The following is a 25,410-nucleotide window of genomic DNA, read 5'->3' as shown; positions in this document are numbered from 1 at the left end:
TGGTAAATGCGTGCGCGACTAACCGTCTGCCTGGAAAAAGAACGTGAAAAAACCACACATGTGCGCGTTGGCAACACCCCCGCCAAAAGAAGATTTGTACGCTGTCTGAGGAGACAGGTCAAAAGAAGAAGTGAACGCTGTTTGAGATAACAGGCCCAAAAAAAAATGTACGCTGTCAGAGGTAACAGGGAGTACGAACTTGAAACGCTGTGAAGTAATCGTGTGTGAACCGACAAGAAGCACAGAATTCACCCACTCGCTCTCCACAAAAAGAACGTACAAGGAAATGGGGTCCTACACGTACCTTTTAAAAGCGCTAAGGCCCTTTCCTCCAATTACACGAGCTGACACTCGGACGTGCAGTTTTTGAACATGTACGATGAACATGCACCTGTGTTGATGGAAACGCCCGCGCGTGTCACGTCACATACGCGCGTAGGCCCTTTCCTCAGATTACATGCATTCACACGCGGACGTGCAGTTTTTCATGCGCGCTGAACCACTATGCTCACGTCACGAGGGAAACGCCCGCGCGAGTCACGTCACAGAAGCGCTTACGCGCTAAGGGCCTTTGGTCCAATGAAACCGTGTACATGTGCTGACGCGCTTAGGCGCGAAGGGCCTTTCCTCGAATTACATGCTGACGTGCAAGATTTTCACATGCCAAATCACTCCGTATCAAGCTGTCCACGCAACAACACACGGAAGACCACGCTCCTGCCTATAAGGCCGAATTACTGCCCCCCAGAGCACCGAGCATGCTCCTACCTGCCATCTGCTGCTGCCTGCCTGCTGCCCACGTGCCCTGGTATTTGGTGCCTGCACATCAGCCAGGGTTCCAGTTGCTGTGTCCACCCCTGCTGGAACAGAAGACTCCCAACTGGGATACCATCGCTCCACAGCCCAGCCCCAGGACCCAGTTGCCCTACCACGCCTGCCTCTGGGGTCGCCATGTCGGGCAACACCATCTGAGACCACTGGCGACCCCCAGCCAGAGAGGTAGAGGGCCACCAGCTTCAGTGTGAAGGAAGTTGGTGTCTTGGTGAAGCATGTCCTTGGGCAGTATGATGCCCGCTTCGGAACATCACGGAAGGATGGGAGAGGATCTGGGACGACGTAGTGGTTGCCATCAACGCGGAGGGGGTGGCGAACCGTGACATCAAGCATGTCAAGAAGCACTGGGAGGACTTCAGGTCCAGAACCCTCCACAAGGCACGGTGCCTCGCGGAGGGGGGCTGGGTCAGCATGAGTGACATCCAGATGAGGGTCCTGGAACACGTATGCCCAGCGCTCCATGCCCAGATCCTTTGGAGGCTGTGGCGGAAGGGCCGGGTGAGCACCCACAGGGGCTTGCAATGGCGGAAGATGGTAAGGAGACATCCAGGTTGGTGGTCTCCACAGAGGAGGAGGAGCCCGCTACTGAGCTGCACATGGGGCCTGGTGGAGGTAGTACCACTGGTGCAAGTGGTGGTAATGTCCAGTGCCAGGGTCAGGAGGCAGCACAGGTCACTGCGGAGGGGCCTGTGCATGTCCCTGACCTTGACCCTGTGACTGCACCACCATGCACAAGCAGGGATGCCCCGTCCCAGGCCCGTCCGCAGGTAGGGGAGAGTGCCATGTCATCTGCCTCTCCACTACCTGCGGATGAGGGGTCCAATGAACGTATGGGCTCCGTTCTGATTGGTGTTGCGTTGCGCACGCGTGACATTCGTGATGACGTGCGTTCTTCCTGGGCGGAGAACGCACGCCATCACGAACAGCAGCGTCGCGACGTGGCACTGTTCGGAGGGGCCCTGGTAGGTGGGTTCCTACATGTGACGCGCACTCTGGCGGATCTCTCCTCCTCTGTGGAGACTATGCGCCAGTTGTTCTCCCTGCCGTCTTCCGGCTCAGATTCCACCAGGGCCCCCTGTGGACCTGGCCTGACCAAGACAGCCAGCATGGTGGAGATCCCATCCCTGCCACAGTCGGGAGTCGGCGGTCGGGAGTCGGCGGTCCAGCAGGGGTGGACACCACAACTGGAGACCAGCTGATGGAGGATGTGCAGGCATCATCGGACAGGGCACATGGACAGCAGCAGCAGCAGCAGGAGCAGGCTCTAGGTGGGAGCAATGATGGCTCGGGGCCATCGACATCAGGGGGGCAGGCATCGGCCAGAGGGAAGGAGAACCCTGGAATGGATGTGTCTTCCGTGTGGCTGCGGTTGGGCCAGCGTATAGGTGCGGAGCGGCGGCGGGCGGAAGAGGCGCAGCTTACCATGGTCAGGGCAGAGTTCTCCATGCGTCGGGGGTTGAGGCGGGCAGAGATCACGGGGCCAGGACAGAGGCCCGCTTCCAGCAAATAGACATGGAGTTTGATGATGCCCAGGCCGAAAACATCACTGAGTGAGTCGCAGGACTTGCCTGTCGCCATTGTAAATAGTTTATAGTGTTAGGTTTCCTTTTTTTTTTTATATTGGGTCTTTCAGACTATGCCCCACACTTTTGTAAATAGTTTTTTTGTTAGGTAGGTTATTAGATAGGTTTCATTTGTTTCGTTGGGCTCATGGACCCTTGGAAATTTGATTGTACATAGTTGGACGTTGGATAGATTTTGATTTTGTACATGGATTAATGGATTTTTCTTTTGGACAATGGATTGTACATAGTTGGACAATGGATTATTTTGAACTTTTTCTTTTGATTTAACCATGGATCAAAGGATTTTTTTTAATGTTTCCTTTGGATTTGCGTTGGTGGAGGGAGAGTTTGGACTATTTTTCTTTTGGATTTCTTTGTATTGGTTATACTTTTTATTTACTCTTCTTTTGCACATGCTTTTCATTTCATGTTTGCTATTTTGTTATGCTTTCATTGTATTGATTTATTTTTGTACATAATACATTTTCATATTTTAGTTCCATGTGTGGGATTTGCTCATTGGGTTATTGCATGTGAAAATGTGGGTTTACACAATCAATGCCAACGAGTGTGTGTGTGTAGGTGACGGACATGTGTTGATGTACATAGTTGACTTTTGGTTTGTGTCTTGAGATGGGCATGTCAGTGTGGGTTTGATTGGGAAATCATTGCATCTCAGTAATGGGGTGGCGTGCTGTGGTATTTTGGTGTAGAAGTGGGCCATGATTGTGCATCTTTATTTCATGTAGGGGGGGACATGAGTGGGGGCCTGCTGGCAGGTGCCCCTCACTGCTGGGGGGTGGGGGTGCTGGGGGACATGAGTGAGGGCCTGCTGGCAGGTGCCCCTCACAGCTGGGGGTTGGGGGTGCTGGGGACATGAGTGGGGGCCTGCTGGCAGGTGCCCCTCACTGCTGGGGGTGGGGGTGCTGGGGGACATGGGTTGGGCCTGCTGGCAGGTGCCCCTCACTGCTGGGGTATGGGGGTGCTAGGGGACATGAGTGGGACATGAGTGGGGGCCTGCTGGCAGGTGCCCCTCACTGCTGGGGGCTGGGGGTGCTGGGGGACATGAGTGGGGGCCTGCTGGCAGGTGCCCCTCACTGCTGGGGGTGGGGGTGCTGGGGGACATGAGTGCGGGCCTGTTGGTAGGTGCGCCTCACTGCTGGGGGGTGGGGGTGCTGGGGGACATGAGTGGGACATGAGTGGGGGCCTGCTGGCAGGTGCCCCTCACTGCTGGGGGGTGGGGGTGCTGGGGGACATGAGTGGGGGCCTGCTGGCAGGTGCCACTCACTGCTGGGGGATGGGGGTGCTGGGGGACATGAGTGGGGGCCTGCTGGCAGGTGCCCCTCTCTGCTGGGAGGTGGGGGTGCTGGGGGACATGAGTGGGACATGAGTGGGGGCCTGCTGGCAGGTGCCCCTCACTGCTGGGGGGTGGGAGTGCAGAGGGACAGGAGTGGGGGCCTGCTGGCAGGTGCCTCTCACTGCTGGGGGGTGGGGGTGCTGGGGGACATGAGTGGGGGCCTGCTGGCAGGTGCCCCTCACTGCTGGGGGTGGGGGTGCTGGGGGACATGAGTGGGACATGAGTGGGGGCCTGCTGGCAGGTGCCCCTCACTGCTGGGGGGTGGGGGTGCTGGGGGACATGAGTGGGGGCCTGCTGGCAGGTGCCACTCACTGCTGGGGGATGGGGGTGCTGGGGGACATGAGTGGGGGCCTGCTGGCAGGTGCCCCTCTCTGCTGGGAGGTGGGGGTGCTGGGGGACATGAGTGGGACATGAGTGGGGGCCTGCTGGCAGGTGCCCCTCACTGCTGGGGGGTGGGAGTGCAGAGGGACAGGAGTGGGGGCCTGCTGGCAGGTGCCCCTCAATGCTGGGGGGTGGGGAAAGTTCCCGCGCACCCCAGTAACACACGTACCCCGCTCGCACAGGGCCAATAGTGTGGGAAAGTACCCACCACCCCAGTAACACACGTAACCCGCCCGCACAGGGCCAATCGTGTGGGAAAGTTCCCGCGCACCCCATTAACACACGTACCCCGCACGCACAGGGCCAATTGCGTAGGATACTCCCCACGCCGGGGTGTACATGTATTCGGAGGGGTGCGGGGGGAGTTTTACTGGCATTTTCGTGGTTCGGGACCTGTGCGCCATGTATGGGATTTGTGCGCTGTGCATGGCGCACGGGGAGGGTTTGGGGGCGTAACTGGCGCTGCTGCAAGGTCGCTGTGCCACTCTGCACCACGGCTGGTTTTGGATGCTAAAATCCATGAATACGCTGTGCGCGGAAATGGATTTTAGCGCACGCGGCTGGTGCAGAAAGTCGCACGCGCACACTGTTCTCCAGCCGCGTGTGCCACTTGTGCGCTGAATTCTATGAATTACCCTGTAGATTTCTTACATTTGAATGATGTACTGATATCGTTTTGATATCATGGAAGGTGCTTTTGCAAATAGGCCCAGAAATGCAGACTAATGAATGTCCTTGAAGTCCTGTTTATTTGCGCACTGGACAAATATCCATATTTTGCAGCACTTTCATTTTACTTTTTTCTTTTCCTTTTAAATACTGATTGAGGAACCAACGTAAAGATTTGAAAGATTTGTTTGGAATGGCACACCTTGATGTGCATGGCCATTTGCATACTGGACGGTGTGGTTCTGTTGAATCGAGGAGTTTTCAGGGGATACTTTTGTAAGCAGTGTTTCTTGTTCCAGGATGGTATTATTGATTTTTAAATACCCTCGTCCACTGCTATGGATGGCAATTGTTTTTTGTTTGATTTTGTTTGTATGCTTCTTCATTAAAATATGGTTCTGTGGTTGTCGTGTGACTCCATTCACCTCCACAAACATTTAAGAAATTATTTTTGTTCACATTCCGTTTATTGCTGAGTTCCTTTTGTAGTTTGGTACTTAGTTTTGTGAGTGCTTTCATCCTACTTAATACTAATATGAACAACTTCCTTTTGAGAAGGATTGCACTGTCCACGAGAGTTTGTAGGATTAATTTTCTACGGTAGGTTTTAAGGGTTGAGGATGATTTCAGACCTCTTCTTATTAGATTCTGAAGGACTCTGTGGCAAAACATTTTTGCTAAAATACTTTTTCTACTGTGGGTTCTTGTTACTATATCAGGATTATTAGGAGCATTGCTAGCTGTACTGGTAGCCGATTGATTGGCAACATTTTTGTGTTTTGTGACACATTTTGATGGAGGAGGTAAAGTTTCAGTCGTTGACGCTTCCTTTGGTCTGCTAAACGACTGTATTAGCTGGTTTGTTCCTACGTTCTCTACAAACTCTACTACAGATGGATGCTTAGATTGGGCACTTTTCTTTTTAATTGCTCTAATTCTGCGTTCCTTTCTACAGACTTGCTTTTTGGTAGGCATTCTTTGGTGTCTGTTGAAAAAAAGAAGGCATGCTTTGGCCTGTTGTACAATGTATGTGTGTTGTGTGCATGCATGCATGATTTTGATGGGCAAGCTGTTTGCTGTGGTATGAGAATGTGCATTGGACTCTTACAATTATTTGGGAAGTCTATTTTTCTATTTATATAGCACTACAATGTGCTTCAGATGGCAGTACAAAGTGGCCTAGTGGTGACGAGAAGCATTATTTGTAAACGAAATGGCATAAAATTGAAACAGCTATTTCTTTCCTAGTACTAACATTCTAATGATTACGTATGCTTGAGTCCCAAACACACAGGGATTTTTGAGCCATTCTGCCTGTTATTCTTTGTTTAACAAATGGGGATTTATGAGTAGAATGGTGCAGAAATCAACGTTTGCTTTGGTGCCCAAAGTTAACAAAAAACCCACGCACCCCCATTGAGGAACAGTTAGAATATAAAGGTAGTACTGTACTTACTTTTTTTTGGAAAAGACCAGGTTTCTTTGGATATGTCGTTTGCAATGTAGATGCTGTTGCTTCCCAGGAGAGCAGTCTTCACTGCGATTGAGAAAAAAAAATGTATTCACTTTTTTGTGTTTAAAGCAGTGATGACACTGTACACATTAATTGTGCATCATTTGTCAGAGTATTCTCCTTTCGTATTGCAACACAGTGCATGTGTGCATTTCACTTCACTATGTGCTGTCTTTGTATGTTTTCTGCAGTATGTTACTTGCAAGTCCTTCAGAAATGAGAACAATTTTCCCATACGTTTGCATTGCAAGTAGTATTACTGTAGGCCGTACACAGTACACAACTTAGACATTTTGTAATGTAAACTTGAGTTTTGCGGTAAATAGGCATGCCTGTAACATATGTATAGGTTATGCGGGAGACAATAAGACGTAGTGCGGTTTGCCAATGAAAAATCGGACATCTTGCACTTAAAATGGGAAGCGTTGGTATGTATTGCCTATGCAGATTTGGTGGCATTAATTTGTTTAAATGAAATAATAAGGGTTGCACATCTTCTCTGATTAAAATATGCATACATGTACTCTATATTCATGCATGTGTGCATGCATGGAGGTGTACGTATAAATCTGCGACAATTCCACCGTCATTTGTGAGGTAGGTGCTTTGCAACGATATGCGACTTCCATTCAGAGTCATTGATAGTAAATTTGAAGTGTGCAATGTTGCTGACGGAGTTAGATTTAACAATGTTTCATGTGATTGGTGGATGGTTGTGTGCTGCTTAGTTGTGTCCAATGAGGGACTGGATTTGCGACTGATGTGGAAAGGGTAGAAGGACTGGGTAAGAGTTACGTGCCACACGTAGACAACGCTTGTCCGCGGGTAGGGCGTGTCACATATGGGTTTCTACAGCAAATCCAGCATGCAAAGGGGACTGTAGGCATTAGCCAATCAGACGTTGACATTGCTCTTTTGTGTCGAAAGATGGTGCGTATACTGCAGATGGCAGAGGTGGAGAGGGTCAAGGTTTTGGTGCTTGGAGATATGTTTGTCCATGGCTTACAGCACTATGCCGAGAGTAGGCATGTGGCACACCATTTCGATGTGAGAGGAGTGGAGGTGGTGTGGAGTGCTGAGGGTGATGGCGATGTTGGGTCAATTCTGCAAGTTTGCAGACAAATGCGTACGATGACCTCTCCTCATGTGGTACATTTGCACTACGGTGCTTGCCATTTGGGGTATGTGAGTTCACATACTTTGTTGGAAGATTTAAGAGAGTTGGTTCAAGCACTCATGAACATCTTTCCAACTGCAAAAGTTATTTTTTCCGGTTTACTCCCTAGAGTAAAATGGGACAACAGGTCTGTTTTCTGTCCAGATCAAAGTATTGGGAGTTGTAACATCAATCGCGGCATGCGTGCTTTCATGTTACGAGCTGGTATGTTTTTCTGCAGCCACGACATCATTGATCCCAGTAATGCAGCTTATTTTCAGCAGATGTTAATGCACTGTCTTCTTTGGGAAATTCCATGTTCTTTTGGAATGTACGGCTTGCTTTATAGAACGTTCTGTAATGGTTGTAGGAGCAAAGTAAGAACAAAATTACAGTTGTCTGTAAGGCATCTGCCCAAAAAAAAAAAAAAAACGGCTCTTTTCAGAGCCCACCTTCAAGGGGCAAAGGGGATTATTACTTAACTGTACAGTCGTCACGCTCTGATCCTGTACTTGTCCGCGGACATGGCAGTAGTTTGCAGGCAGCGCATATTACCAACGGGGATTCTGGGGTGGAGACGCATGCAAATGAGAATGAGCACAGCTAGGGATTGGTCAACACAGTTCAGTAGGTGTTTTCTGAACGGAGAGATTTAGTGAGACTGTCCTCTCCCTGACAGGAGACCACTCAGCTATGGCTCTGTATGCTCGAAAACAGATTATCTGGATTTTGGGAGACTCATGGATACATTGGTTGAAGGTGCATGCAGAAAGTTGCCGTCTATCTACAGATCTTGTATTGCCTCATGCGGAAGTGCACTGGCATGACGTGTGTGGAATGAGATGGCTGGACTTGGTACCTCTCTGTGTTACTTTACTGACAGAGCGTCATCCTGATATACTTAGCATTCATTGCGGAGGCAACAGTTTAGGCCACGTGTCTGGAATTTCTTTGCAGTTTGCTATGAAGGAAGGACTTGCGCAGATCATGGACATGTTCCCCCACTGCCACATACTTTTTTCCTGTATTGCACAAAGACAAATATGGCTGCGTTCTTCTGCATTTGGTCCACAAATGGAGAAAGCGAGACGCAATGTGAATAAGGCTGTTTGTGCTTTTCTAAGAGATGTTGGCATGTCCTCATTCCACAATGAAAACATTTTGTTTCGGAGCTCTTTCATTTTTCGCCACGATGGCGTCCATCTCACATATGCTGGCAACCACATTTTTCTTCACAATGTACAAAATGCAAAGTGCCCTTTTTTGGAATCACCCTAACCTATTTGCTATTCCGTTTTTCCCAATGTACAGTTTTTGAAGCAGACACAACACCATCAAAGGCTCTTTTCAGAGCCACCACTTACTTGCAGCGTAAAGTCCATTGGTTTTACTCTGCATGCACCCTCCATTTCTGTGTCCTACGACTGTCTGTGGACTTTTTCAAAAATGCGCGGGGGCCTACAACGGTGACTTGCTAATTCTACTGTTAAACTGAGGAAGGCGGCTCTGAAAAGAGCCATTTGTTTAACATTTTTATTGTTTTCCACTTTCCTGCTTTTGGCCACACAACACACTAGGAGAGGAGGGCAAAGGAGGGTAAGGAAGGGACACCAACCACGGGGATAAGAAGACCCAGGTGGAGAGAGAAAGCTATAGGGTGATCTTTACTTGGGTAGGAAGCAGTTATTCTGATGCTCTGCGACCGTAGCCTCAAAAGCACTTTGAAAACTCTCCCCCTGCAGAGTACTGTGTCACAATACATACACAATATTGTCACCTTTGAAAGAAAAGGGTCAATAGCATTTTGAACGGCTTGTGAGGCATCTGAAGGGAGGCACTCTCCCACAGGAGTGTCTCTTGTGGTGAGAGGATCGGACACGGAGGATGCTGTGGAGGAACTTAATCTACTACGTTCTTCACATGGCACCACCTTGCGAACGTCTGCACTGTGGAACGAAGTTAGGTGGCGCTTCATGGTTGTAGTACCAAAGCTGTACACACCAGGTCTCCCGCGACTCAGCACCAACTGGCACTGTTTACACCTGACCCGGTTCGCACGTGCTTTTAGTACATTCCCACAAACGGAAAACATCTGCCACACCCACGACTCCTGGCGAGTGCTTGTAGTGCGCAGTTCCTCCACCTCATTCTCTTCTTCCTCCTCTTCCTCGATCTCTACATCCTCACCCGTATATCCCTCTGCAGGCCCTTGGGGAGGTGGTGGTGGTGGAGGGTTTGGGGGTGTTGCTGAGGCTAATGAAGTGACAGTAGCCATGGATGCCATAACAATTAGTTTTCCTATTGGTCACTACAGCAGTAAAGGCAGCACAACTCAATCTGCTATAGCCAGAAGCACAATGAAGATGCGCTCGGGGGTGTGGCCATTTATAGGGGTGGAGGGATGCGCCTCAACACCATCTTCATCACTGAAAAGCATTCAATAAATTGTACACACCATGTCCACAAGTAAGCTATTGTCTGCGATATGTGAAATTATATTTTTATACTGTACAATAATTTGCCTTATGTGTATAAGTTCTTTTGTACTGTTGCGGAAGCACACAAACTGTGCAAATTAGTCCACACGCTCAGCGTGGGTGCGGTCACATGATGACGTCCTGAACACATCCACGAAAGAAATGGGTGACAGCAAATGCAGTGTAACAAACGTGCGCATGCGCACAAGTGACCTACGGACAGTGTTCGGGTTCTCAAACTAATTCAAAGTGCGACACAAGTGAGACAGACAGTTAGGGACAGGCGAGATATTTGTTGTACTTATGGTTGTACTGCGCATGTGCGTACAAGATATGCTCACTGTACGGACAGGTCCAATGTCCTTAGGACAACTCCATTTTGTTTGGCTTTGAACATTTGGGCCACGGCGCCTGTACTACAGACAGTACCATCTTGGCTGCCGACGATACGGACAGGTATAGTGTCCTTAACACGCTCCCATTTTGCTCATTTACAGACATCCTGGATATCTGGTGTGTTCTACGAACATGTTTTATGTCGTTTGTAAGCGGTACAGCGAGGTATAATGTCCTTAGGACGCCACTTTCTGTTTCTTTACGCACAACTTGCACAGATGGTGCTGTCAAACATCAATTCCATCTTAGTTCACATTAGTACGGAGAGGTGTAGTGCCATTACAACATCCACATTCCATTCCTTATGGATAGGTCGAACAGGCACGCTGTTCGCGAACATTTGAAGTCTTTTTAAAAAAAAATGTACTACTCAAGCTCTTTAACTACAACTACTATACATAAACATTCCAAACACGCACATGCACTTCATTCCAAAGAAATACCGGGGGAGGCAGATACTGAAACAAATATAGGGGAATTAGGATTCAACATGGGCTGATTATGAGGGGAAGATTTGTGAGGGGAAAAAGGGAAGGATGTTTCGTCAAAACATCTATTTTCTACTTCAAGGTTTGGGAATGGTTCACTAGGGAATGGAGAAGGGGGGCAGTTACAGGTGGGACACTGGTAACATACTTTTCCTCTCACACAGTCCTCCACAAATTCCCTTAAACTTTTAAAATTCTCATTCAGTGTCTCCATTTTCAGTTCAGTCCTTTTCAGCCTGTCTTCTTCTGTGTCGTTTGTTTCCCTTTCTTCTTTTCTTTCCAGGTCTGTAAAAAATAAGTATATATCTATTAAATGTCCATAAAATACTGGCCATCATTACTTTGCATACGCAGAGTGCTGTGTACCATTGTTATCGCTATCTTCTGACATTTCCCCATGCGGAAAGTACTCTTCCAACCACTCTAAAGTACTTGTCATTTCTGTGTCAAAACAACAAAAAGGCATTTTTATTTCTGCACCACATGCCGAAAATAGTACACACACATATAAAAAAATGACCTTCACTTACTATTTTGATGTTATTTCCCTTCGCCCTACTGCATGCGTCTACTCTCAGTCTAGGCTGCAGAGTTTCTGTGAAGTAATTACGATGGGGGCATCCTTTTTTTTATGGTACCATCCATTTCATTCTACATGGTTATTAAATGCATAATTTCCATTTCACACGTTTAGGTTTCCATATTTATTTATTAATACTTATAATGTCTTTGTGTCCTTTTTCTACGTTGAACATTTTTTGTGTAAGAGAATAGTACATTTTCAGATACCCCATGTCTCTTTGGGTACTATTGACCTTGTCCGCAAACAGGCGCTCAGTCCGTCCCTTTCTAATATCAATAGGGAAGGGGTTCTGTATGGTGTATGTTAATGTATATGAAGTACGTCCATTACACTACATATCTCCCAAAATCACATGATGACAGTGTATATTCAGCACATCAACTTCATTAACACAATGTTATGATTAAGTTCCCCTTCCAAAAACCTGTACAATTCACTACAAAAAAAACTTTGTTAAGGGGACGTTATGGTTAAGTTGCTCTCCCAAAAACCTGTAAAATTCACTACAAAAAAAACCTTGTTAAGGGGACGTTATGGTTAAGATGCCCTACCAAAAACCTATGCACTTCACTAAAAAAAACCTTTCCACCTCCCCATTATAGTTCAAATTAAAACTGAAAAACCCCTGAAATTCGCCAGTTATGGTAAACTAAGCCACCATACCTGCCATCACCACTGTGCACTGCTAACACTAACACCCAGAACATGAACGATGGCATCACAAATGTCATTGATGACATCACTGACGACATCACATGTTTAGCCCCTTTGTTTTCGTTCTCTGCCATAATATATATGTCCATTCAGTAAAAAAACTTTGTTAAAGGGATGTTACACTTCACATTGAAACCAAAAAACACTGCACATTCCCCAATTATGCTAAGCTAAGCAACCATAACTTGCACCACCTACGTGCATTGCTAAGCCTAACACCCAGGACATCAAATAATAATTCCTGCACAGTAGTCTCATTGTTGCCTTATACCTGAGACACTGTAAGTGCTGTCAGTATTATTTGTGGAATTTCTATGAAGGACGAGCATTTGCAAACACATCTTGTCCAAGTCATTTAAGTAAATGTTGTGAACAATTGGTGGCAATTGAAAGAGAATATTCATTGTCACATTAGCATAATAATTTACTCCAGATGTGTTGTTGAATTTTGGTTTCACTTTGTCCCCCTGTGTGACAGAGGGTATGCCTAGACGTGAGGCACTTGCTTGCTGCGCCATAGGGAACCAAGCTGCACCTCACTGAGGAGGCCCAACAAGGCTGAAACATGCCTGGGTTTGCTTGTGTTTCCGTGAAGAGGTGACCTGGCGTAGAAGTTCGGGCAGGGCTGCTGTCATTTGTGTCAGTACCTGACTGATTTGCATATGGCTGGACCTCTTTTGCAATCGTGGAGAAAGGCTATAAACAGTGGTGTGGAAGTTTGCCCAGAGCGATTCCAGTGGTTCAGATTAATTACATGCAGTTGACTTTGTACTAGACAGTTTTGTGGTTTATTGGTTGATGCGGAATTAGTTGGTCATTGCATGTATGCAGACGTGAAAGTGTTACGTAGCACAACTGGTTTGACCTATTGTACTAAATGTTGTGATCAATTGGTGGGATTTGGAAAAGAAGATTGCTACATTTGCATAGCAATTTACTCCAGTTGTGTTGTTGAATGTAAATGGACCAGAGAGTTGTGTCTATGTATCCTTTGATGGGACTGCAGTTGTTTTTCAACAAGAGACATTTGTTGTGTCTTTTGATATACGTGCAGTTGTTTTTGGACTAAAAAGTTCTGAGCTTGTCTTATCTGATGGACTTGCAGTTGTTCTTTGTGTTTTAGTGGTGTTGGAGGGAGATATGGTATAGCTTCTGTTTTTATTACTTTTCTTTTTAAATAGACCATCCAGCATATTGCGAGTTACCCCCCAAAAAACAAACACAATATCGTCCATTTGCCACCATCCCCACTAAATCCATCAAAATGCCTGTGAAATCCTAGGCTGGTATGGCCGACTTCAAACAATGACTATTTACATTTTTCATTTGCTGTACGTGATGAAGTCTCAACACGTACACGTTTGCTCAATGAAGATAGCAGCGCCTCAGCACTGGCAGATAGCCTGTGTAGGCAGAGAGAGCAAACAGCCTGAGTCTGTCATTAGCAGTTCCCATAACTCACCTTATCTCCCAACTCAGAAAACGCAGCCCCCACAAAGGATATGAACTACATCTACAGTCCGTGCTGCTGCGGACAAGGATCAGAAGGCCAGGGGCCCTGTCATTATGATGCTACAGCTGCTAGCTCTTCCCAAAGACCCATCACTATATATTCTGCTTTTTTTCTTCTTTAAAGTTACCCACAGTTAGAGGTCAATAATGGGGCTTTTCTTTGGGGATTTTGCAAGCCCCATGAACCTCCCTGGGACGGTGCAAAAACCTCAAAGGGGAGCCAGGCTCAGAGCCCAAGGGCTTGTCAAAACGTTCTGTCTTAGTAATGGAAGCAGTGCATTAAAAGGCCTGAATTAAATATCTTGTGTTTCTCTCAAGGGTGGGCCTTTGCTTCTAAAACGTGGTGTCTATGTGCTCAGGGTGGTAGGAACACCGTAGACGTCGGTGACACAGTGGACCGCATAGTTGTCAGAAAGGTGCTTGAGTGACAGCAAAGTTGGCAGAAAGGTGCTCGAGTCGTTCTGTGAACTGGTGCATGCTGGAATGTGTAGTCTACTTGGAATGCAAATGCAGTTATGGGTATCTCCGTTTGGGGTCGGTGGAGGCAATTCACAAGGTATGCCAATGCTGGCAGCTTCCCATGAGGAGAGGGAGAGGCAGGTCCTGCATGGAGAGTCTATCTTGTTTGCTGGAGTAATGGGGGGACGCAGGGGTGAGGATAATTGATTATAAATTCTTTTAATTCATCAAGTAATGTTTACATTAGTAAAAAGTACTCTGATTTCAAATATACCTGTCTCAATGTACAATCCTTCACATGTTAAGAAATATCTATTTGCTATGCTTTAAAAAAATGCAAAATGATTACATTTAGTAATCTAAATGCCGCACAAATGCCAGAGAAATTGTGCATTCCAGCCCGCAATATCCAGGAGGGTCTGTTTAAAGTTTTTTTTTTTATTTGAATCCATTTTTATAATGCGCTAAATCGGCCAAACGCCTCAGAGCACACAAAAAACAGACATACCAAAACAACAAAAAAAAACAACAAAGGACACCAAGGTAAACAAAGAAGGTTGATCATGGAGTTAGTCAAGATCTAGCTTAATTAAACAAATGAGTTTTCACTCGCTTCTTAATATCAGCAATGTAGTTGGTCTGCCTCAAGTGGGAGGAGAGCCCATTCTAGGCTAGGGGGGCCTGTTCATCAAACATAGTAAAGCCAAAACCAGACATTTTAAATATAGGTTGTGCAAGTTTAGAGGAGTCGTAGGAACACAGTGAACGACCCACTTTGATAACCAATGATAACCGATCAGAGAAATACTGAGGGGCATCAGTATTATGGCACTTGTAGGTCAGTGACAGGATCCTATTTGTAACACCATGTTTCACTGGCAGCCAGGAAAAATTCTGCTTGGCCACTGAAACATGATCTTTATGAGAGAGACTGAACATAGCTCTGATGGCACTATTCTGTGTAATGTGCAATGTGCAAAAATGTGCTTTTGTAGTGCCAGCCAACTAGCTGTTACCGTAGTCAAGACGTGAGTTGACCAGTTCTGTGGCAAGTAAATACCTGTTTTGTATGGAGATTTACAGTTGAATATGATTTAGCAGTTTGATCACATAGCTACATGTAGCTTTAACCTGGGCAACCTGTGGCTTCGTAGTGATGTTGGCATCCAATCTGATGCCCAAGGTCTTAACTGATGTGGCAACTTTCATTTTCTTATCAGCTACGATAAAACTATAATAGTCAGGGCCACGTTTTTTAATTTTATTTCCGGAAACAATAATCAAAAGTTCAGTTTTATTTAGTATTCATGGCAAGTGAGTTAGTTGCCATCCAAACCTGAACAGTTTGATAGAATGTATTGATGGCTTTAGTTCCCGGAAGTAATTTACTGTTAATTCTATTTTGACCTGGGTGCTATCAGCATAGTTGGTAAACTCAACATCCAGGTCTTCAAGAAGTGAAAGAAGGGGCATGGTGTACACATTAAATAATGTAGGTGGGATACAGGAGCCCTGCAGCACGCCACAGGTGACAAGTGCAAGGGTAGCACTAGCATTATCGAGTGCCACTCGTGCATATCTAGGGCGAAGAAAAGCTAGCTGGGATCAGTGTGCCTGGTTGACCAATCTAGCAACCAATCAAGAGCGATTGATCAAGTCAAACGCTGCGGATAAATTAAGTAAGTTCTGGTTTACCCCTATTCACAATGCCCGCAGCGTTTGACTTGAGATCCAAAAGTGCCATCTCAGTGCCATATTTGGGGCTAAATCTTAACTGCTTAGGCTTAAGTAGATGGGTATTTTCCAAGTGATCTTGCAGTTATAAATAGGTGACCTGATACAGAATTTTCAAAATAAAAGGCACATTTGTGATTGGTCTGTAGTTTTTTGGGTCATGCGAATCCAGAGAACTATTTTTCAATAGGGGAGTTGCCCATGACTCCTTGAGGGGTGTAGGCTCATTGGCTTCTTTGAATGACATATTAACAAGCAGAGCCACCCATGCAGCCAGTGTTTTAATGAAATCCTTAAGAAGGCTAGAAGGACAACAATCACCCAGGCAAGAAGTTGGTTTAAAATTGGATACAATTTAACATATTTGGTCCTCAGACGAGGGCTTAAAATAGAAAGGCATCTCTAGTAGGCCATTGTTACCAGGCTGTGTAGATATATTTAGAACTTTACTTGCTATAAGGTGCGAAGTTTGCTCTGCCTGGGAGTCAATGGTTTTTTATGCACCAGAATTTTTAGGTTAAGTTCATTATGTATCCGCTGACACCAATCGGCATCATTTTGTATTCGGGTATTCGATTGAGATTTTCCTTCAAATTCCTTCAGAATTGTGAATAATTCACTTGAATTGGATTTTGCAAAGATGATTCTAGTATTGTAACTACCAGATTTTGCGGTCATAATCCCTTGTTTAAGGATGGACACTAGACATTTATAAACAGCGTGATGCACAGGAGTAGGATTTTTCCTCGAATCTCTTTCTGCCTTGCGTTTGTCCTGTCGTAGAAAAGTGATAGAGTCATACATGGTACATATCTAGATGGGGGCATACAGTGTACATAGTCTGTTGTAGTCTAGGATGCAAGGAATGTCAGTATTTACCTTATTTGCATCAAAGTTAACTAGGAATAGACCATTGAGTGTACAGAGCTGTGAAAGTGCTACATTACTCATACCTTCTTTGAAGACTCTGCTGCCAATGTTGATTAATGTGTGGTCTAGAGTTAGACCTTGCAATTTATTAATAGGTAAGCATAAGCAAGAGATAGTGAGAATTATTCCCTGCATACATACACATCCTTGAAAAGAAGGAAACATGCTATTGTGCGGCCTATTCTTTTAACTTCTGCACGTTTGTCAAAATGGATGTTGACAAACTGAATCTTTTTGTCATGTGGATATGTTTGGAAGCCAACAACTGGACCAATTGCTCCATTGACTAAACCTTGTTCTATGTCAAGGTTGTGCATTAGAATTACTGTGCAATTTAGACACAGCATTAGTCGTTTTACTAATCCATCTGTGTTCAAGATACATTTGTCTAAGCTATTTAGTTGTGTTGTTGTTTGTTGACACATAAGGAGTGTCAAGCTGTGCACTTCTAGTTTGTCTGTGGGTGATATGCACTGTGGGTTGCATTTATTTTTTCAGCATTGTGTCATTGAATTGGGTACAGCTTGCAACTGTTGGCATTAAACACATGCATTTTACATTTTGCTGAATTGTTACATGCCATCCATACAGCTCATGGAATACTCTAGTTCTTAAGATGGATTTTACATCTTAACTAAGCAGGCCAGTTCTAATGCTTTTTAAAATGTTAGCATAGATTAAACCTGCAGACTGACATGTTTTGAGTTAGTTTTCTGTAGTGAAAATGTTGCCAAAAATTTAAATTTCAAATGCTGCCGAGTGTATTACAGCATTGTTTGTGTCCTAATGTTTTGAAAATGGGTTCAACATTTAATGGTGTTAACTGTAGAAGGTCTCCGAAAACAATAATGCATTTTCCTCCAAATAGTTTTTCGTAGTTGGTTTTAATGATTTAGCCAGCATGAGGTTGGAAACCATGCTTACTTCATCAACCAGGAGGACTTTTATTTGTTGCAGAATTCTGAAAACTTCAGTAGCAGTGTATGCTGACAAGTTGTAGCATTCTAATTTGCTTTGGTGTTCTACTGAGAGGAGAAGTAGTCAGTGTACATTTACACCTCCTATGTTGTAAGTAGCTAGACATAGGGGGGCTGTTCCAACAGCTAAAAGGTTATTTGTTTACTCTTGTAGCAATGTCCTGATTATTTTAATTCTGAAGGTTTTGCCTGAACCAGCTTCCCCACTTACATACACGAGCAGAGTTTTATCATTTTTACAGCAACAGGTTTTAGCAGAGACACTGGAAGTAGAGGCGCTGGACGTGCTGCAGCACCCCCTTAAATCATTAAAGATGTTGACCTTATGAGAGCACGGCCTGCAAAAGTTGCAGGACACCGGTACACAAAATATTTAAATCTGTAAAAGGGACAGTGGCACAGGTTCTTTAACAGAAGCAGGTAGCAGATATGGTAGAGTCTGCGTTTTGTTAGCCCCCACCGCACCAATAAAAGAGGTTATTACAGATAACTGTTGGATTTTTATCAGCTGTCTTAATTCTCCCGCTAATAACTAGCTTTCTGTTAATTTCATTCTAGAACAGCACTTGTTGCTAACTTTTTTAAGACTTCAGAGAACATAATAATATTTTTGTTCTTATTGATTCTAATCTGAGAGACTTTGGTCATGTTTTGTAAAAAAATGACTGGGGTTACATTTTGGTTTCCAATTTATTTTGTTCTCATCATCTCCATTAATGATGTTAGTCAACCTGTATGTTTTGGAATCAGGACTGGATTGGTAGAAAAAACAGTCCTGTGCAGCAAAATAACATGATATGATATGATAGGTTATTTATATCGCGCTTAATACCCAGAGGTTTCTAAGCACGGACCCGGGGATCGAACCTGTGTTGCTCCGTGTCGTCTTGTTCCCAAGGCGAACAGGTTGCCACTGAGCTATGCTCCAGAGACAAACATGGCCCATGCAAAGGCTTTCTTGGAAAATGTGGCAAATGGATCTGTTTAAAGCATATTGTGCCAATTCCATTGCTACAAACTACTATTTCTGCTGTGAACTAAGTTATCAAACTGGCCCACAATGTCTCTCAAAGGTCGCACACACTGGTTTTGCATTCACACTATAGTATCATATAGTCCATCTAAGCCTTTTTGTATATTTAGAGTGAGCCTGTTTATTTATTTAAAGCACTGAGTAATGACTTTGCACGGCAATAACATCATACTGTTCTTTCACCTTTTTTCAGAATCACATTTAATAACTTCAGGATTTGAATGTATGGAAGTTTGATGAGTGGCTGCTATAACTTTTTTAATAGTGATGTTACAGCATAATGCAGTGGTTTCTTTTTGGAACAAACAGTACTACTGGTGTGTTCCTGAAGGTCCTCTAATCATGCTGATTCTATTTAATACTTCATACGAATATTACCATTCAGATTTGCCTAAATATGTCCAGAAAATCCATACTTCTCTAGGGTTTAGGAAGCAATGCGTGTTGGTGTCCTGACTCTTTTATCTACTTTGAGCAGATATTCTGGTTGTTTCAAGATTTTTAGATCATTCCCTCTCAGATTTTGACACCTAATTGTATGATCAGTAGCCTTTTCTGATGACATACTGATCTTTGATTCAACACCTAGAGGATTACAATGATCTGTACTAGCATTAGAGAAGTATATAAAGAGCAATGGTTTGTAGATTAATACCAAAAAAGCATCTGTAATAATCTGTAAAACTGATAGAAAAATGACTATGTGCAAATGGTACCAAAACAACAATTTACAAGATATTACAGATCACATTGTCTATTTGAGGTGTCCCACTTAACTCAAAAAGTAAGCCTACGCTTATTTTGGAAAGGTTGAAAGCTAAGCTAGTACATTTGGTGGCCAAATGTGAAAGATTTACATCAAATACTGTGTCCTCACAATCAAATCCCCTATTAAAATGTTATAAGGGGAAACTCACCCCCACCCTCTTACACAGATTTGAGATCCTTAATATTCTGACTGAGACCCATCTTGATATATTGGAGGGTTATTTATGGAGAAACCTACACCACCCCTAATGCCTTCCGATAACTCAAATTCGCATTAAGTTAGATCTGCAATCACTTGATTCCATCATCTGTTATAAGACCTTGAATCCCTCACAAAAAATTGCTGTATGAGGATTTGAATGCAGTTGGACATGCAGACACTACTGCACCTAGTCTAACAAAGACTTACAGGAACTGCCTGACAGTGCTGGGTTCAATAGTTTCAAACCTCGAAGAGCTGGTCTTCAACCCAAACAAGACGTAACATAAACTAACATCATGATATTGGGCCAATGAACAAGATCATCTGTAGGAGTGCAAGGCGTATGATCATTATAAAAGCACAATCAGAAGAATTGATACCCTACCACATTATTTGTCATTTCTACCGCAACATAGTATATGGATGATCTATATCAGATTCCAATTTAATATTCTATGTACTTTGGATGTAATACATCCATGTAGAGGTATTCAACCTTGTGATAGACTATGTAGGCTTTGAAAGCAAAAAAAATAAATAAACGTGTACACATCTTCTTCTAGACTGTCTAGTGACTCCTTCCGTGAGAAATCAATGGTTAGGCAAATATGTATCTGATATTAAAATAAAGCCAGAGGAAATATCCTGGTGTTGCCTGTTAGTCGATAGGCATAATTAAATTTTTATTGCACTTGCACATTTAATAAAAGTATTAAACAGCATGCTAGGAGAGTCACACTCACACAGCTACGAGTATGGCTATATGCCCCTCATTATATCTTAATTGTTATTATGAAATTGTAATGTTTATTTTATCATGAGATAAACACTTTTATAATGAATTAATGTTTCAACTATGTAATTAATGTGTAATGTTTTTAAACCAAATCACAAATAAAACATGTAAAATAAATATGCTGGATCAATTTTGAAATGGCAAATCTCTGCCTTTACTAGACATACCAATGACAAACACACCATTTAGAATTGGCCAGCATTATTAAAGGCAAGTACACAGGTTGAGCGACAATACAGTTTCATCATTAAACTGATTTCTGGCATTTATTAACTGTCATAAATGTCCAAAGTGGAATCCTTAACACTGCCCTGTTGTTGTATCAGCTTTTACCTCACAGAGTTAATGCTATTTTTAGCAAGTTCTTAAAACGTTGATAGCTTTACTTTAACATAAAGAGTCACTGTCCTTGTGACTGTTTGAACCTGTTACGTGCTGCATCTTTGTGAGTGTATGGATTATGCCCAGATGTTCTGGACATGAAAATACCATGTGCAATTAATGCAATTATGCAAGGAGACATCATGGAGGGTTGCAGATGTCTGCCATGTTCTTGTGTGCATAGTGAAGATCACACTGGATTCACTGTGAATCACAGCTCTGTCTCTGCCATCTATTGATATGGATCAGAATACTCAGTCCCTATGGGTGTGAACTCTTTCCAGAGACATTCTGGAACCACAAGGAATTAACTGGTCTAAAAAAAAAGGACCATCTCTTAACATTCCATATTTTCTCTATACAGTAGGTAAAATGTGCTTCAAATTCACAATTTGTACAAATTGTTTAAAAAATAAATTGAGGTAAATACCCCACCCCACACACAAATTCGGAATGTCATTAAGTGTCGGTGCATCTGCAGGTATTGCCGAAAAGGTTTCAGTGATGTCATTAATAAAATAATTAAAGATGGCAGATGCCAGCAGGCATCCCTGTTTGAGGCCTCCTGTCATGGCAATGGGAGCTGACAATAGGCCATCTAAATTCAGGCAAATACGAATCTGGCATAACATTGTTTTTGTAGGAGACATTGTGGGCTATGTCGTACAGGCACATGTTTTCCAAATCAGTACTTCTGTTTGGATAGTATGTGTCAATGCAATTGTTTTTTAAAATGTCCTGGTGTTTGCGATCATTTGTGGTATTGTTTCTATCTTTACTTTAATTACTTTATTGCATTTGTATGGCGCAACCATAAACCCGTAGGTGTGAGGGCGCAGACAAGACACAAAGGAGAAGGCAGGAGAGTCCATAGGGAGGAAGCTACAAACTAAGGATGACTATTTGAAGAGGAAGGTTTAAAGGCCCTTCTTAAAGATACTCAGAGCTGCTGAGATTCTCAGTTGATTTGCCAGTGTGTTCCAGAGAGCTGGTGACGCAAAAGCAAAGGCACCACCTTGTGCTTTCTTGCTTTTCACTTTGGGCTGGTGGAGCAGGTTCTGATTGTTAGAGCGAAGATTTCTAACCGAGGATTTAATTCCTATATATCTTTGAAGATAGGGGGGCATCTTGCCCTTGAGACATTTAAATGTAATAACCATAACTCTGAAGGAGATTCTTGAGTCCACAGGCAGCCAGTGCAGCGCTCGCCGTTCCTCAGAAACATGCACCCTGTAAGCAAGACCAGATACCACTCTAACTGCTTCGTTTTGAACCACCTGGAGACGGTTGATGTTTTTTTTGCTAGATCCTGCCAATAAGCTACAACAGTAATCCATTTTTGAGCCTATAATGGCGCGGGCGATGGTCTCTGCATTGGATTGAGAAATAATGGGTCGCAGATGGGATAACAGTTTAATATAGTAAGTGGCAGAGGATACAGTACTGGCCATATAAGATTTCATGTTTAATGATTGATCCAAAACCACACCCAGGATCTTTAACTTGGGGAGAGTGGAGATTAAGGCATCTCCCAGCTGGAAGTGTTTATAAACTGGGACTAGTTTGGCTACAATGCTGTCAGATCCCATGACCATGAGTTCTGTCTTGCTGCGATTAAGTGCAAGATTGTTCAGCATCATCCATTGTTCTATCATGGCAAAGATCCGATTAAGTTCTTTTTCGTCATCATCATGCTGGCCCGAGAGGGGATTGACACATTGAGTGTCATCCGCATAGTTGGAAAAGAGTATGCCCTCCTGGGCAAGATGGGCAAAAAAGGGAGTCATAAAGATGTTATAAATGCACGGCGACAGAATAGCGCCTTGTGGCACTCCAAACAGTATCTGGATGGCTGGTGCTTTGGCATTATTGGCACATACCCTGCTGGATCTATTAGATAAAAAGGATAATAGCCAGTTGGTAGCGGCTTGCGAGCAGTTGGCTACGCACATAAGCCTATCTGCTAGTATGGCATGATCGACCAGGTCGAACGCTGTCGACTGGTCCAGGGAAATGAGAAAGGAGACCTTCTGGGTTTTGAACCACCTGGAGATGGTTGATGGTTTTTGTGCTAGATCCTACCAATAAGCTACAACAGTAATCCAGTTTTTAGCCTATAATGGCGCGGGCGATGGTCTCTGCATTGGATTGAGAATTTATGGGTTGCAGATGGGATAACAGTTTAATATAGTAAGTGGCAGAGGATACAGTACTGGCCACATAAGATTTCATGTTTAATGATTGATCCAAAACCACACCCAGGCATCTCCCAGCTGGAAGTGTTTATAAGCTGGGTCTAGTTTGGCTACAATGCTGTCAGATCCCACGACCATGAATTCTGTCTTGCCGCGATTAAGTGCAATATTATTCAGCATCATCCATTGTTCTATCATGGCAAAGATCTGATGAAGTTCTTTTTCGTCATCATCATGCTGGCCCGAGAGGGGGATGACACATTGAGTGTCATCCGCATAGTTGGAAAACAGTATGCCCTCCTGGGCAAGATGGGCAAAAAAAGGAGTCATAAAGATGTTATAAATGCACGGCGACAGAATAGCGCCTTGTGGCACTCCAAACAGTATCTGGATGGCTGGTGCTTTGGCATTATTGGCACATACCCTGCTGGATCTATTAGATAAAAAGGATAATAACCAGTTGGTAGCGGCTTGCGAGCAGTTGGCTACGGACATAAGCCTATCTGCTAGTATGGCATGATCGACCAGGTCGAATGCTGCCGACTGGTCCAGGGAAATGAGAAGAGAGACCTTTTGGGAGTCCATTCTTTGGAGTACTTGTGACTTGAGATCCAATAGCAAGGTCTCAGTACCAAAGCCCTGCCTGAACCCTGACTGGAAAGGATTGAGAATGGGGTAAGAGTTGAGATGTTGCGCTCTTTGAGTATAGGCTACCCGATCCAATATCTTCAGTAGGAAAGGGGTATGGGTTATTGGCCTATATTTAGTGGGAACGTTTTGGTCCAAGTTGGGTTTTTTCAATAAAGGGGTAACCCAAGCTTGCTTCATATTGTCTGGGACCGTACAATTCTGCAAAGAAGCATTTACAAATTTGCATATGGCCTAAATAAGAGTGGGGGGACAAGTTTTGATGATTGTGGAGGCACATGGGTCCCATGTGCAATTAGTTGCCTTGAGTTTGTTAATGATGGATGCTAACTCCTCCTCTGATATAGGAGTAAAATCAAAATGGGGATATTGGGATCACTAGTAAAGGAGCTACTGACTAGATGGGTGCCCTGTATGTCAGAGACACTTTTTTTGGTTGCTATAGATTCCCAGATACCATCTCTTGGTAGGATTTTAGTACCCTTTTTCGTGATGAAGCTGGACCAAGGTTTAGCCAGACAATGGATGCCTGTGTACCTGTTAAATGGTCTGCAACTTTGTAGCACCCACATTCTCTAGTTGACAGCATTTTTATACCAAATTTGTATAATATCTGTGACAGGGTTTCTTCAGATGATATGTCATCCCAAAGGTCTTTTAGCTCTGTCTTCACAGCTTTGTGAAATAGGCTGTGACATATCTTGCAGTTGCAGTGGATTTGTCTTCAATGTACTTAATGTCTATATTTGCATTCCACAAGAAGGCAATGATCACATTGTAATTATTGATGTACTTGGATGCCTCATCTCTTTTAATCTTGGATGTGTTTTTAGGGGAATTTTCTTTTACGATGTGTCTAACAGAAGACATCAAATTATATATTTGTTATTTGGTGGAAACTGGTCTTGGGAAGCCAAAGCAATATTTGGTATAGTATTTACCTATGTGTTTATATCGCTGTCAGCAGTATTTGCCACACTTATGTTTTTGGAAGCATTATATTTGTGTATGTAGGTCACCATGCATGGTCTCTGAAGGGATGTCACAGGTAATGTATTTTTTAAACAGTGACATCACTGTCATATCCAAATTTGGGAGCATCTTTTATCCACAAAATCATGTGTATGTGGGGTGCTCCTCTGGACTCATATTCTTTTCTCCAAAAGAAGTGTTGTGTTTTTCTGAGTGGAGGGTTAGTTTTACTGCAGATGAAGTGCAGCATGGCAATGAATTGATGGTGAAAGTATCTTGAAACATTGCCAGGGTCAAGGCAACAGAGTTCTCTGGGTGTTTGTATGTCTATTTTGTCTGTATTTTGGTTTGCAGTGTATAAGGAGGATAGCACAGCGGCAACGCACTGGTCTTGGAAGCAAGACCACACAGAGCAACAGAGGTTTGAATTCCGGATCCGCGCTTAGAAACTAAACTCAGGTTTGGTATTATGCACGTTATAAAAAACACTTAAATAAGAAGTCATGCAAGTCATCCCATGCACATTCTCCACAACATAAAGTAACACACCATGTTGGTGGGCCGAGGTTATTTAGCATACAACATACATCAGTGTGATGTCATAACCAGTATTCTTTTGTACCATGCATGTTTGCCAAGAGATTTGTGATATTTGATTGCAAGACCTCAT

The sequence above is a fragment of the Ambystoma mexicanum genome, chromosome 11, assembly GCF_040938575.1.
Source record: "Ambystoma mexicanum isolate Mex_15411 chromosome 11, UKY_AmexF1_1, whole genome shotgun sequence".
Classification (NCBI taxonomy): domain Eukaryota; kingdom Metazoa; phylum Chordata; class Amphibia; order Caudata; family Ambystomatidae; genus Ambystoma; species Ambystoma mexicanum.
The sequence above is the reverse complement of the archived record's forward strand: the minus strand, read 5'-3'. Positions refer to the sequence as shown.